We start from the raw sequence: 16,729 nt of genomic DNA on the forward strand, positions 1-16,729 counted from the left end.
CTTCCTACTATAATGTCGTTTCTGTCCATTGCTATATTTTTAATATACATCCTAATAATGTTATTATTTATTTTTTAAAATCTGTTAGTGATTATATTTCAGACATGAAGCGACAGAGGAAGCTCACTGTTTTCTTAACAAGACCAAGCTGTAGTTCAGTTACTCTTAAAGATGCTGGAGATCTGCGTTTATCTGTTTCTAGTAATGATCACTGCATTTCTAATGAACCTGATAGATCTAGTTGCAGTACGGAACTGGCTAAATGTTCACTAGTTCCATCAGAAGTAAACTGTGAAGTTTTTAGAAGTCCATGTATGCAAGTACAGCAGCCATAATACAGTTTCCTGATGATTTAAGCATTTCAACCATGATAAAGTTTCCAATCAAGGTGATAGGTGAAAAATGAAGGTTCTTCCAAGAAACATGGTACAGCAATAGCAAACAGTTGGAGTACTTTAAGAAAATGGATTCTGTTTATTGCTTTTCCTGAAATAATTTTGGCAGTAACATTTCTGCTGATACAACAACAAAATGAAAATCCTTTTTCATTGATGTTGGTGAGTTTGTTTATATGTGATGAGTCAGGTAACACATCAGAATAGTTAGTTGATATGAAACTATACCTACTTACTGCTTTGTGAGCTGTGACAAGTTATGAAGCAAATCTGTTGGTTGTCTTCATGACCATCAGTCTGGCTTCAGGGCTGCCAGAAGCATGGAAACTGCTCTCCTGAACATCGGTGAAGACCTTCTCTCCAAACTTGACTCCAACACCCTGTGTGTCCTCATCTTGCTTGATCTCTCTTCTGCTTTTGACACTGTCATCCATGCCATCCTGCTCAACCGTCTCCGGGATAACCTGGGTATCGCTGGTCAGGCTCTGGCGTGGCTGACTTCTTTCCTCTCCCACCGACCCTCCCAGGTCCAACTTGGATCCTTCCTCTCTGATATCCTTTTCTCTACCTGTGGTGTCCCCAGGGATCTAACCTCTCTCTCTGGCTGTTCAACCAATACCTGGCACTCCTTGCCCACCGCATTGCCGCTTTCTGCCCCAATTTTCAGTGCTATGCGGATGATACCCAGCTCATTTTCAGGCTACCCTCACCCTCCTCCTCTCCTTCCCTCATCTCTGACTGTCTGTCTGCTATCCAGGAGTGGTGTGCCACCAATGACCTCTGCCTTAATGTCAGTAAGACTGAGATTCTACTCATAAGCACACCCACTCCCTCCTTTCCCGCAGCTGTCTGGCCGACTTCTCTGGCTCTCTGCCTGCTCCCACCTGCAAGGCTAAAAATCTTGGAGTTACCTTCGACTCCACACTCTCCTTCTCTCCTCACATCTCTGACGTCTCTAAGAAGTCACACTACCAACTGCACCTCCTCAGAGGTATTCTTCCTTTCCTTTCCTTCCCCCAGAAGCTCACCGTCTCCAGAGCCCTAGTTCTCTCTAGGCTGGACCATTGTAACAGCCTCTATCTAAATCTGCCTGCCTCTACTCCCCGCCCTCTGCAACTGATCCAAAACAGGACTGCGAGACTTGTCCTTGGCCTCAAGCCCAGGGATCGTATCTCTCCAGGACTGAAATCTCTGCACTGGCTCCCTGTGGCTGCGAGGATTAAGTTCAAAACCCTCTGTATTGTCCACAAAGCCTTCTGGGGCCGGAATACCTTCAACTCTCTCTTCCCAAATATCTTCCTTCTCAAGCTCTTCTCTCATCCGCCTTAAACTCCCTCAGGGTCAGTCGCTTCACCAAGCAACAAGTTGGTGGTCGATCTCTCTCTTCGACAGGGTCCTCCCTCTGGAACAGGCTTCCTGCCTCCCTGAAACGTGAGGAAAACCATCTCCGGTTCAGCAAACACCTCAAACCCTTCCTCTTTGCTTCTGCTTTCTCTCCCTCTCTCCCCTGATGAAGTTTGTGCCCACTCTTTCTGATCTCGGGCCCAGGCCCCACCAATTGCACACCTGCACTGCCTCCCTGGCAACCCCCGCATCTGGGGACTGTTTTCTGTATCCTTACAGTCCCCCTACTAGCACTTATGTCTGCTCTACCTTTCACTTGCCACCATCTGGCCGCTTTTATTTATCTTATTTATTCTACTATCCCATGTACTGCACTTTCCCCTCTGCCTTCCCCATGCACTTCTCCCTCTTCCCCTTCCCATGCACTTGCGCGATCTGATATGGCACCTGGCCTAGTAGGATCGTTGTCTGTCTTCCCACTGTTCTCCCTCCCTTGCGTCGTCGCGCCTTGAAACACTTGTGTATAGGCACGTTATAAATGCCATATCATATCATATCATGGAGAAATAATCCTCAGTCACTTCTGAGATGGCCAGCCCGTGGCCAGTCTACACTCAGCTTTTAAAGGGTAAAGAGAAAGAGGTTTTAGATTTTTAGTAAGGTACATTCAATTTCTTTGCAAGTTGTATATTTACAATTAAGTCAGCAGTCATGCAGCCATACAGAAGTGACTGAAGATGCAGAGCACTTGTAGTTGCAGTCAATTGCTGTGCTGTAAATAATAATAAAATTAAAGAGTGGAGTGGCTTTAAAGAAGAATAGTTAATCCTATGTAATTTTACAATTTGCTCTTTATCATCATCATTAGTTCACTTATGGTCCAAAAATACTGCCATGATGCATGTAGAATTTGCATGCAATCTACAGGTAGTAGTGTACTGTGACGGTGTCCGGTCAAAGGTTCGAATCCAAAAGGATCGAATGACAAAGGGTCGAGTCAATAGGACCTAAAACCAAAGGGTTATATATTTTTTTTGTTTCCGTACAGGAAAAAAAGGTGGTTTTGACCACAGAAAAGGGGGTTTGGGTGGGGGACCCCCCCCAAAAAAAACAAAAAAAATACATTTATAAAACATTCGACCCTTTTGTTTTCGGTCCTTTTGATTCGACCCTTTTGTCATTTGATCCTTTTGATTCAATACTTTGACCTATAACCTACTGTGACGCCATACAGTGCACTGACAATAGAAACACCAGTGGGGTGGATCGAAGGGAATAATGTGTGTTGATATCTTTTCATATTCCAACCACTGCTAGGTGGGTACTGTGACGGTAAACATGCAAGTGGTTCCTGTGGTGGATTATGCCGACATGCCAACAGTTCAGCATACATACTTCCAATGACCCGGTGAAAAGACTACTGTGACAACCGCACAACCAGGACTGGGATTGATGAACTCACAGATAAAGTAGGGCCTTTCTGTTTACTTGTTTTATTCCTTAATCTGTATTTCAATAACCATTAGAAGAAATGTATTTCTCTGATACCAAAATGTGGTATTCAAAGGGATGTAACAAGTGTCATCAGAACTCTGCTGAGGAATGCCCCTATGCAAAGCCTGGGGCCTATAAGGGGTAATGGTATCTGACACTTGTTGCAGCCCAACCTCCCTCCCGAATAGAGAATTCCTCATCCCAGTGAGAGACTGTTCCTCGCGTTCATATGAGAAACCTGCTCTGAACCTCACTACACACACAATGCATGCAGAAGGTCCTTCAGAGAATTCCTCAAAATCTGCTCTTTGAATCATAAACCTGTGTAATGCCTCTCCATTTCATCACTGAGATGTGTAGTTAAGTGCCTAGAAGCAGTAGTTTCAATATACGGATGCAGTGCAATTGTCTACACCACCATCCAAAGTTGTGGTATTTAATAATTGGTTGGTGAAGCATTTACTCCAGACCTGAAAAATATAATTTACCTAAATGCAAATCACAATAAACACAGTTTTCTTTCTTCAGTTATACTGTATATTTGTTAATTGTCCCAAGGGTACTAGCCCAGTAAAATGACTCTATCGAATATATATTAGTCAGTTATATATAAAGAAATAAGTGTGTATATCCTGATTGTGAAGACATTTGTGTTTCTGTACTGAACCAAACCAGTGTACCTATCATTGGCATGCTCAAGGCCTCTGGCCGATCATAGCCTCAGTGTTGTAGGATTTTGTAAATGTTTTATTTTTGTCAGGTGTCTGCCCAAGTGAAGGAAATGAACTGCACCTATTTAAAGGTTGTCTGCAAAATCCTTTTACTCAGTGAACATCAGGATCTTCCTCTCCGAGAGCACTTTGAACTTTTAAGTAAATCTAATGTGGGTAGTGATGATCTTGACGAGAACAATAATGCATCTAATGTTAATATTGGCAATTGTTTACCATTGCATTCTTTGCGCAAAATTTAAATTCAGACTTTAGGTCAATTATGTCACAGCAACCAAAAAATGCTAAATACACATTGCCAAATGTTCAAAATGAGTTATTAAATATAATGGCCGCTGATGTCATTCATAGAATAAGAGAACAGATACAGACAGCCACTGTTAATTGTTGATGAGGCAAAAGACGAAAAACAGAAATGAACAGGTTAGCTTTGTGCTTCAGTACTTGAAAACATTTGGTGAGCTGTATGATAGATTTGTAGGGTTCACCCAATCTACCAATCTGAAAACATAGTTGTAAATAAAGTGGGTCTAAATATGCACAAGTGTATCTGTCAATGTTACGATGTTGCAAGTGTCATGAGTGGCAAATGCTCTGGTATGCAGGCATTAGTGCACAGAAAAGTACCCGGAAGCCCTTTATATTCGCTGCTGTGTACACCGCCGTCATTTGGTATTAGTAGACCGCTGCCAAAAAATCATCACATTACATGATTATTTTGCTGATTTAGAGAGTGTGCATGTTTTTATGTAACAAACAACTGTTCATGCCTTTTTCCTTCAGAACCAAATGAGACTATACCTATCAAAGCAAATAATGTAATTGAAACGATTGTGTAATACACAATGGGCCTATAAGTATGATAGCATTCAAGCTGTTCATGACAAGCTAACAGCTCTTAAATCTACAATGGATTACATTGCTAGAGGTGAAAATACGATACAGGCTGTGACTGCTGGAGGGCTGTTACTTCAAGTAGCCAGCTTAAATGTTGCTAGTGCATTAGTAGTATGCAGAAAGATTTTGTGTATAATGAGATGTCTGTCTGATCAGCTACAGGCAAAATATCTTGACCTGTCTCACTGTGTTGCACTTATTGATGCAGTCAAATCAGAGCTGCAAAACTGTAAATCTTTTATTTCTGGGGGATATGACTGCATCTGCAGGTAGATATACATCCATGCCATTATGGAACTATTCAAAAAAAGCTTTTAAGACTCACTTATGTCTACTTTGTGAAGTTCAAGATTTGTGAAACAGAATGTGAATCTTTCAGAATTTGTAGAATCCCTTGTTTCTCGAACTTGCCAAATTAGCCTTAATGCACTAGAAAGGAGATTTTCTAGTTTAAATTGTGAATTGTTTTGAGCTGTGGAAATATGTTTCATGAAAGTCTTACATGTCTTGATGTCACTACACAACAGACTTTGCTCAAGACATACACGCCTGTGTTAGGTTTTCTGCCAAGTGAGGTGGAACTGACATAGGCTAAGCTAAGTGATTGTGCAGAATTTGTAAAATCAGCCTAGAAATACCATAGATGTTTTAGTTTCTCTAGAAATGTTGAAGGGTCTAGAAGCAGCATTTACACATGTATGCAACATGCTTACAGTGGACATACACTTAGAGGATCAAAACATGTTAAAACAAGCTTAAGATCAAGGATGTCAGAAAACAGAAGGTCCTCATAATGTGTCCTGCCTGTTGAGAGGAAATTGTCTTTATTAATTAAGATTGATTCAATTGTTGATACCTTCAAAGAAAAAAAGAGGGGAATCAATTTGTAAAAGAGTTGAAGGATATAGTGAAGGAAGAACAGCATTTCTTTTTTATTTTGATATGGTTTATAATTGAAACCTTTCAAATAAATCAAAAATCAAAAATACAATAAAGTCAAACACAGTTAATCAGTCAATTAAACAATTATTATCACATCCTAAAAGTATAACAAAGCATAAAATCCCAGAATCTTCCTTCATTGTTAAAACATTCTATAAAAGACAAATTCCAGTAACTCCAGAGTGCTCTTGGCCAAAGTGCCAAGCTAAATAAAGTGCTTACATTTGAATATTCATCTGCTAAAAATGTTTTGTTAGTAATCTATCCAACGCTATTGTTATTGAAACACTATTTCCAACCATTAATGACCACAGCGATTCTCCTGCTGACTCAAAAAATATATTGGCAAATCGGCTAAAATATTTCATGCTGAGGTCATTCCTTCTTCCTTATGACAACATCTACGAAGTATACCAGCATCCTTCCAGGCATTCCTAGAACTCAAATACTCCACTGTGGGAAGCAAATTTATCTTGAAACTTAGATAGACATATCTGGCTTTATCACATGGAAACAAATAGACATATTTGAGCAACTGATCTCTTCTCCTTGGAAACTTGCCACATTCTTTAGATAGTTTATACGTTTTCAACTTTTAATAGTATCACTCCAATCGGCAGAATACTATATTTTTTGTTTTGAGCGGTTTTGCAACTGCTCATTTGAATCTTTTGTGTTTGTAGAGGTGCGTGCATCCTAACCTTAAACTAGTAAATTGTGCCAACAGATTGATCTTCCATAGCCAAATTTAAATTACATAATAATAAATGAGGTGGTGGATAAACTGTTTCCAAAAATCAGAATCTGTTTCCAGGAGATCTTGGCATTTAGTGAGATCAGTCACATTTCATGCCATATGACAGCATTCGGAACTGGCATGGGGAGTCTCAAAACACTTTTCCATAGCTTGCTTTGTAATGTGTTCAAAAAGGCGCATACATCTATCAAAGTCAAGTCTAGCCCATACATAATGATAGGTTAGCCAAATGAAAACGAAGAAATGGTAGCAGTGAGTATCTGTCAAAGGTAAAATCCTCACTCTAAAGCTATCCTTGGCCGCACATATTGCTGCTGAATTAGAAATAATAAACCCCAAGTAGCACAAAGAGCACACCTATTACAGACTTTGTTCCCCCACCTTTCATACCACTGTTTTGTGCTTTTTCTTGTTGGTATAAATTATAACTTTATAGCTTTAGACTTAGAGCCATTTACTAAGAGATTGTTTTCGATGGTGTAATTCAGGAACATGGTCAGTTTACGATTTAAACCAACGGGGGTCTGATAAAAAAAAAGATCAGATCATCCACAAAAGCTAACCGGTTCAATTTGGACCTTCCTAATTTAATTGGATAATTTACACAAGTAGTCCACAGATCTTTTACCTCTAATTTAAAGATTAAAAAGCAGGAGCACCAACACCCCTCCCCCCCTGTTTAAGAACAGTATATTTGTCAATAGGCCATGTCAATGAGCCCTCCTTTTTAAGTCTGACCAATATGGATGTATTACCGGGCATAGAAGGGAGATGATTTGCACAAATGGATCAAGTATTTTCCAGGTTCATAGATTTTTCCAAAGTTTGAAATTGTAAACCCGATCAAAGACGTTGCTCATATCCAATGATGCAATATAGATAGTTCCAATAGTGCCTTGTTTTACCTCATGCAGTAGAAGGGAAATTACAGACCCATTTTAAAATGTACCCATAAAGCGCCTTACACCCACTTGGAACCATGAGAGAATCCCCACACAAGTTATCCAGTAGTTCAGATCCCTTAAAATTAGTGTTGCAAATGTTTTGCACGGCACATCTAAAATGGCTGTTGGCATATAATTATCCAGTTTCAAGAAATCTCTTTTGTTAAATATTGGTATTATTATTGAGGTATGCCATGAATATGGAAGTGTTAAAGTAAGTATAACTTCCATAAACAAATCTAGAAGTATGTCCGACAATATTTCTGAATCATTTCAGCTAATGTAATATGAGGGTTGGGGAACAGTGAAGGAAGGACAGACTGTGAAAAGAGGGTTGGTTGCAGGGTGTAGTGAAGGAAGGAAAGAGAATGTGGTCAGAGGGTTGGGGGATTTAGAGAAGCAAGGACAGAATGTGGTCATTGATATTGATATTTTATGTGTATCGCGCTCATACTCATGTGTTTAGAGAAGGAAGGAGAATGTGTTCAAGGGGTTGGAGGATGTAGTGAATGAAGGAAGGAGAACGAGACTGAGCAGAGGGTTGGAGGATGTAGTAGTCAAGGAAGGAAAGGGAATGTGAAAAGGGGGTTGTAGGATGTAGAGAAGGAAGGATATGAAATGTGAAAAAGGGGGTGAAAGATGGAGTGAAGGAAGGAAAGGCAATGTGAAAAGGGGTTTGGGGATATAGTGAAGAAAGGACAGGCAATGTGAATGGGGGTTGGAGGATGAAGTGAATGAAAGGGAATGGGAAACCAAAGTTGGAGGATGTAGTCAAAGAAGGAAGGATAATGTGTTCACAGGGTTGAAGGATGCAGTAAAGGAATGAAAGGGGAGAATGCTAACAGATGGTTGGAGAATGCAGTAAAGGAAGCAAATAGGGACAATGATATCAGAGGGTTGGGGGATGGTGTGAAGCAAGGAACAGGAATTCGAAAAGAAGGTTGGAGGAATGCAGTTTAATGAAGGACAGATTTTTGTTCAGAGGGTTGGAGGATGCAGTAAAAGGAATAGAATGTGTTCAGTGCATTGGAGTATGTAGTGAGAGAAGGAAAAATAATGTTTTCAAAATATTAGAGGATATTGTGAAGTAAGGACAGAATGGGAAGAAGGTCTGAGGATGCAGTGAAGAAGGAAAAGTAATTTTAAAAGGGGGTTATAGGATGTAGCGACGGAAGAAAACATGTTTTCAGTGAGTTAGAGGAAATAGTGAAGGATGGGCAGAATATGAAAAGGGGTTTGGAGGATGTTGTGATGGAAGGACAAAATCTGAAAAGAGATGAGAAAATGAGGTTTGGGGGATACTTTTGCCCATGCCAATGCGCCCCACTTCACCCCTTTACCAATGGGGAAAGAAACAGCTAAAAATGGATGTGCTAACCCTGTGTGCACAAAAATCTGCAAAACTGTGCGTGGGTCACAATCACAGAAGGCTGCACACCCCTGCCACACAGTCAAAGTGGGGGCGACAACATAATTCTCACTGCAGGAGAATGCCAGTTGGTGCTGTTACATTTAACATGAAGCAAGGCTACATAATTGGGCTAAAAAAACGAGAATGCCTTTTAAAATGCAGCTTTGCAACCTTTTAAAGTGCTGTTTTGGCACTAGATCCATTCATTTTCCAGTGAACTATTGAAATTAAAAGGGTTCAGATCATTCAGTGTGGCCAGAGAAGCCAGGCCCCTTTGACTGAGAGCAGCTAAGAAATGCACTTCATGAAAAAGGCAAACCAGCAACATTGCTTTCAGTTCCACGAGAAAAATGTGGCTAAAAATGGCAAAACATGTAACAATTTCAGCTGTGCAGAGGAAACTCTGGTGTAAAGGATTCAGTTTAAATGTGTTTTTCCCTGAAGAAAGTGCAAAAATTGCCTGTTTAAAAGCATGTTTTTGTGAGAAGAATAATTCTTTAAATGTCAAAATCCCCTATAAACGTGTTAATTTTTATATGTTTTAAATGTAAGATTTAGGTGAATCTTAAAGTCAAAACCCAGTCTGGAGTTAATTAAATTATTAATTCTGACTTGACAGTGCCCAGCCTGGGAAAGGTGACACTTCATGTTGACACTCCACTGCTAACTGGAAGGCTTAATTGATGCAGTAGGTTCTCGCATATTGACAACAATGAACTCATCAGACTTTCATCTCTGGCCCAGCTAAAGACAATGGCAGGCGGAGCACTGATCCCTTTAGGGTAGGTGCAGGAAACTTCCCTCAAATGACCCCCACCTTGAGCAAACGGAATGTGACAGCTGTTGCTTCTTTAAAGGAGAGAAAAAAAAACTGCTAAAAGATATTTGTTGTTTAAAAAGCCTATTTGTGATACATTTTTGAAAACCTTTAACTTTGCAACATGAGGACCAATCTACAAATTGGTAGTTGTACATCTAATTGTATGCCCTTTCTCTGAAGACGTGAGTGAACCCTGTCATACAAAAGAAACCAAAGTTACACAAAAAGAATAATTGTGGCAAAACTATTAATACTGCAAATATAATATTGTATACCCGTGTGCTAGGGATAATTGCACAGATATGTACTGAATTAGGAATTGTCAGGCCAAACCGTTATGATTAAAATTGACAAAATTCCACAGAACGATAAAGATAGCTCTCACTGAGATGGGTGTTAGATGTCAGGATAACTCACAAAATATGTAATCTATGTGTCCAATTTTATTAGAGGGCATGATTATAGAAATGTATATTTGTGCAAAAGTTAAATTGTGGTCCAAATCATTGTGGGAGTTCCCAAATCTCATCAGAAATTATGACAGCTCTTTCTGACTTCCAACTAGAAAGAGGCAAGTGCCTCTGACCTATCACAGCCGTGGGGGTGTGGTTTGTAATTCTGCCCCTACCATAAACTGAGTGATGTCACTTAGCACGATAAATATAGGGACTTCACCACACACAGACGCACACTGATTCCTGACTACATTCCGATTTCTGTGTGACGCTCTGATCCTGTCTTCTTCATCCTGTTCCAGAATTTATCATCTTGTCCTGATTCCAGGCTACTTTGCAAAACCCAGGCCTCAGCATTTGCTGAACTCTTTCCCAGCTAGGCCCAAATCCTGAACCATCCTAAACTTCAGGGAAATCATTCTGATCCAGTTTGGCTTGCTACCATCATGCTTGCCTCCTGAAATTTGCCATACCGCTAACCTACAGTGTCCAGTGACCAGAAAGGCTGATCCACTCCAATCCAAGCTGAGGTGCAGTCCAATTGACCAGAACCGCCCCCTGATCCAATTCCGCCGGGGGTGCCCTGCTGCCTGTAGACCTGACCTGTGATGACCAGAACCTGACGGTCCAATCTTAATTTACAGTCGACTGTAAGTATCAATAGGAATCCTAGTGACCCATAGTATATTTGCCTTGTCCTATCCCTATCTATAACCCATCCTCTCTTTAACTTAAGACCCTTTAACCTTGTCAGAACTATTCTTGCAACCATGTTTACAATCCCGAAGTAATTCCCATAAAGAAAACATAGTATCCGCCACGTGAAGAGTTACAAGCGGCCGTGCGTAACTATGGAGATTCACGGGCGGCATTCTTTTTTTCTTAGTCATTAATATAGTTTAAATAAAACCAATCTGTCAATTTTAAAACCGAATTTCTGCTTTTCTCTGTTCTATTTTTTTCAAAAATTCCTCTCATTAAAACTTACATAACTTCTTCAATGTTATAGCTAGAGACTTACAGGCCGATTCATGGAATTAATGTGCGCTGAAAATTTCTGCGCAATTGTGTGAAAGCGTGCGAATCACAGCGCAAGTGCGAAAATCGCAGCGAAACCCGCGCACATCGATTCATGGAAGTCCGTGCAAGTGTAAATCCATGGATGTGCACCAAAATCCTGCGTGGCATACGCTGGCGCACACGTCTTCAAACTGCATGCGCTACGCACACAGCGAAAGCGCACATAGCACAGCACACACAACAAAAGTAGGCGTAACACGGGGCATAACACGCGGAATGGGGAACAACGCGTGAAAATGTGGGCATCAAGGGGGAAGTACAGGAGGCAAATGCGCGGAACGCCCACACACGCAGCTACAACACGTTTTCATGGAATCAAACGGGGCTAATGCATGCGCCAAAAAAGATGCGCTAATCCGGAAACACGTACGCCAGCAGGAAGCAGGCGTACGTGGACCCGCGCAGCATAAAAGTACGCGCAAACAACAAACAAGCTCCGACACTAAGATGAATATACCATTCCTTGCAGCAGTGGTCGTGGGATACCACAGGAGGAGGAGGAGGATAGTCAGGCGCAGAATATTTACACCCAGAACCAGCCTTTTTGGGATGCCTGTTGACCGGGTGTATGGGAGGTACAGGTTTCCACCTCACATAATACTTGACCTGGTTAGTGAGTGGGAGGATGACCTCACATCACCCAACCTGTGCTCCCAAGCACTGAGCCCCCTGGAAAAGGTGCTTAACTACTGCACTTCTTGGCCACTGGATCATTTCAGCGGACAAGTGCTATAGTGGGGGGAGTGTCACAGGCCACACAGTCACGCTGCCTACACCAGGTGTTGGCCACCATGACTGCACGCCCATCAGTCCGCAGGCACATACCTGCCCAGAACACCTGCAGAAAGGCAGGCTGCCGTCCAGGATTTCTACGGGGTGGCACAATTCCCCAAAGTGCTAGGTGCCATTGATTGCACCCATGTGACTGTACATCCCCCCAGGGCACAGAGCACATCTATAGAAACCGCACGCACTGGCATTCCATCAATGTGCAGGTAGTATGTGATGCCAAGGGAATCATCACCTCAGTATATGCCAACTATCCAGGGTCCACCCATGACAGTTTCATTTACAGAATGTCAACCCTAAACCGGGACCTAGAAGCTGGGCGGCATGGCAATACATGGCTGCTTGATGAGTATAAATGCCACTGCACATGCATGCATGTCAGATACTGAGTAATGTCACAAACCCACTAATGATACCCATCACCACCTCCCCAGGGGACAGTGCCTACACTCTGAGCACCCACATGATGACGCCAATTCGGAACCCCACCACACCACCCGAGGTAAGATACAACACAGCCCATATTGCAACCCGGGGCATAGTGGAGCGCTCATTCGGAGTGCTCAAGTCACGCTTTCGCTCCCTTGACCGCTCTGGTGGGCAGCTGCTATACGCTCCCCTAGTAGTGCGCAGGATCATAGTGGCAGCACGTGTCCTGCACAATGTTGCAACACGCCGGGGCCTGCCGGTGGACATGGTGGTGCCCCCACATCCCCAACCACATGCCGGCCGTGCGCATGGGAGGGGAAAGGGCATGTGGTGAGGCAGCCCGTACGCAGCTGGTGGCTAATAACTTCACCTAAAATCACACCCCTGTGGAGTGCACACAGCCCTGGCACATACCAGCTGACAATCAATGATGATGACATAAGGGACAGTCAACTGTCACAATCATACCAGCCTGAGATTGGTCACCTGGAAGTGGTACATTGTGGGCATCCCTACCTACCGAAACACCACCAATGCTGTGTCATTATAAGACATACATCTATGCTGCTAAATTGATTACCCCCTTGCAAAATTCAACATGAAAACAGCACCATGTCACCCAACCCCTCCCCAGCTCCCCCACCCAACACACGATGGCATGTCATGCAATGTGAAAGCAAACAAAGCAATGCACAAGACCTGACACAAGTGTCACAAAGTGCACTGTCCCAAATGGAAACTGCCCACAGACAATATGCTCCCAGTAATCAATAACAAACAGCACACATGAACAAATACTTACCACCAACACAATACAGCAACACACCATGAAACATTGCAAAACATGACAGTACTAATTCAAAGTAGTGGTAGTCTTACAACCTGAATAAGCCAGCACATCGACCCCTTCCAACTGTAGAGTGTTGCTGCCACGCAAATGTGTCAGTGTACTGCATACAACATGAACTCCATCTGCAAAGGAGACGGCCTTGTGAAGACATGAGGAAGGAACCTGCAAATTAGAAAGAAGACATGGATGCACAGCACATATCAATACACCAGTGTACAATATAACAACAATACCCACTAGGGATTTCCACACAGTATTGACTACAGACTGCCCACACAGCTCATGGGAGCCCAATGTCACTGTGTAAGTCACTGTCACTTGGTCACAACCTTTGCAAGCCCATGGAAACGGGAAGCAGGAGGGGTGTGTGTGTCACGAACCCAAGCATCTAACCCAAACTTGGGACACGCCTGCATGTGCCCAGGCGGAATACAGTGGATGCCCACGGGAGCCACACAAGGCAACACACTGTAAAAAAAAATATATATATATACATAAAAATGCCCATGTGGGGGCCAGAGGGGGGGAGGCCACCCAGGAGGTTCGAGGACAGGGTGCACACCAACACCCACCCACCTTCGTGGATGTTGCGAAAATTGCGAGAAAAAAAAATCCCTCCATGGGCTCATGGCCTGCACGGCTATGCCATTGTGGGAGAACTGCTGTCGCTCTCTTCACCCTCTGCTACTGCATCAGGAGGTAGTGGCACTATGGGCGGCAACCCACCCAAAGCCCTGGTATGGTCCTCCATGGCAGCAAGCATGCGGGTCTGGAATATCTGATTCTGGAGGATTAAAGTGAGGAAATCTCCATGCAGCACCACACGGTTGCCTGCACTTCTGCACGCATGGCTTTGCGTGATGCCCCTATCACCTCACGTGTTGCCTGCAGCTCAGCTGAGAGTGAACGTGTGAGCTGCTCCAACTGCTTTCTGCCCTAACATTTCAGGAAGCCTCAAGTTCAAGCAGACTCTGCCTGAGGTTATGGAGTTCTACCCTCAGGGCTTCCCTGTGGCCCTGTGACTCTATTAATATGGATTTGCGCAGAGTCTCCAGTGCCGCCAGTTGCGCCCTTTTAAACGCCAACATGTCTTCCCTGTGTGATTGGCAAATGGAGTCTGTTGCCTGCTGTTGTTGCTCCATCTGCCTTTCAGGGGGGATAATGGAAGTGGCCACCCTCTCCATTGCCTGAGCCATCATTTCTACTGATTGGTTGCCATACCGTACATGGAGTTTTCCCATACAGTATTGCCTGGGGGCGCACAGCCACTGCATCGGCGGGCACCACACCTGTTTGGGGCAAGGCGATCTGCACCTTGCTGTGCTGGCACTGCCTGAGGCTGCCTGAGGCTGCAGTACTGCATTCCCCTTCTGATCTGCTGGCCCAGGAACAGGATCAGATCCGTAACCGCCAAAGGCAGACCTACCAACACTGACATCCCCACAGAGGGTTCTACCCCTGGTGCAGGTGGGTTGGACAGAACAGAATCCCTGCCAGAAGCACTGAACTGCGACAGCACATAAGTCTCATCATCTGCCTGAGCACCTGAATAGAGGAATGGGGAGCTGCACCCAGAGACACCCCTCGACAGTATGGTCTGCAGTACCAAAGTGTTTTCACCCACCACCACACCACGTCCCCCACTGGTGCTTGGTCGTGGCTGAGAATCCTCCTGGGTCTGCACCATCTCCTGAACCTCACCAGCATCAAGTGCGTCCTCACCTGCAAAAACATGAAATACAAGAAATGGAAACAGGCATGAGCACCATAGCACACACATAGGCCTGACAAGCCAGAGATCCTGTACATCGTTTACACATGTCCTACATGACTATAACCCTGGCATGCATGCACTGTCCATGAGTTTGAAGGGGAGTCAAAAAGGCAGACAATGAGGACACCAAGATGGAAAAGCAACACATTCACAGCATGTTGTGTAGCACTGGCATCACACATCAACCTGTGAGTGGCATGTCCAATACACATACATGACACATGCCAGCACACAGATGTCATGTAGCATAGCCATGGTAAATTAGACAACTACAGCGATATGTCAGGGAATGAGTACTGTCACACATCCATGTCACATGGACATAATGAGAAGATTAATGCAGAATAGTGTTGCAAAATATGCATTTGCCACACACTGCAACACATCCAGTGTACAATAATAAAGTGATTGTAGGCAGATGTACACATCAATGGTTGGTCACTTCAGCATGAAAGGAAACAACTATCATGTTCCACATGCAAAAAGGCCCTAAAAATAAATTTCAGCAGGCCAATACTCTCGCCCTGAATGGTCTAATCATTCACATAACCAGGTAACTAATGTGGCACAGTGTGGGGTGTAAACAATGACAGAAGCATGTCACATATGTGGCATTAGGGATGAAAAAAGCATATGAAAAATGGGATGATCTAAACAATCAGCCTGAATGAACACAGAAAAAATCAGAACAATGTTGTTGCAAGATGATAGTTCAAGGGCAACAGCAGTAATGTGGGGCTAATTGGCTACTGTGGGCAGATGGGATTCTGTCATACCCAAATCAAAGGCACGTGAATGTATTGGAGGAAGCACATGGTTGACCCATAACACTCAGGAGTACACACCCTCACCTGGCACTTAATCAGAACCCGTCACCCAAACAACATACACATGGATTACACACACATGCATGGGCACTCACCAGACAATGCGTCGTAATCAGGTAGGTCTCCCATGCCTTGGATCTGTTCCTCTGTGATGAAGGTCCCAGCAACAGACTCATGTTCTGTGAGTTCGTTGTCCTCTGGTAGAGACCCACCGCCTGTCACCAGAGTAGCGGCATGATTTGAGGCCAGCTTGTTCTTTGCTCTGCGTTTCAGGTCATTCCACCGCTTGTAGCAATCATCAGCTGTGCGCCTCACAAATCCAAGGGCACTTATGCGGTCCGCGCTGGTCTGCTAGTGTACCCTACGTTGACCAGGTGTGGTCTTGCGCCCTGCAGTCACCACCATTTTGTGGCTATGTGCCGACACATAGGCCACAAGTGCTTCAAGTTCGGCGTCATTAAAGCCATGCTTCCTTGATGTGCCGGAGTGTGTAGCCGTGTCTGTGGTCTCAGCCTGTAGTGCCAGAGCACGCTTCTTCCTCTTTTTCAAAGGTGGAGGAGAGCCTGAGTGGCTTACGCCGCTCTGGTCAGTAGTGGCAGAAGCGCCGGTGAACTGGGTACTAGGAGTGTGCAAAGGCACAATGACCATAGGTCTTGGTGCAGGCATTGGCTGAACTGTGATGTTGGCATGGGCAACGTCGGTTTTATGGACCTGCACCGACACTGCCCCGGCTGGGAGACTCAGAGCTGGGGTGGATAGAGCTGCAGCTACCCCTGCAGCCTCCCCACCC

The sequence above is a fragment of the Ambystoma mexicanum genome, chromosome 5p, assembly GCF_040938575.1.
Source record: "Ambystoma mexicanum isolate Mex_15411 chromosome 5p, UKY_AmexF1_1, whole genome shotgun sequence".
NCBI classification, from domain to species: domain Eukaryota; kingdom Metazoa; phylum Chordata; class Amphibia; order Caudata; family Ambystomatidae; genus Ambystoma; species Ambystoma mexicanum.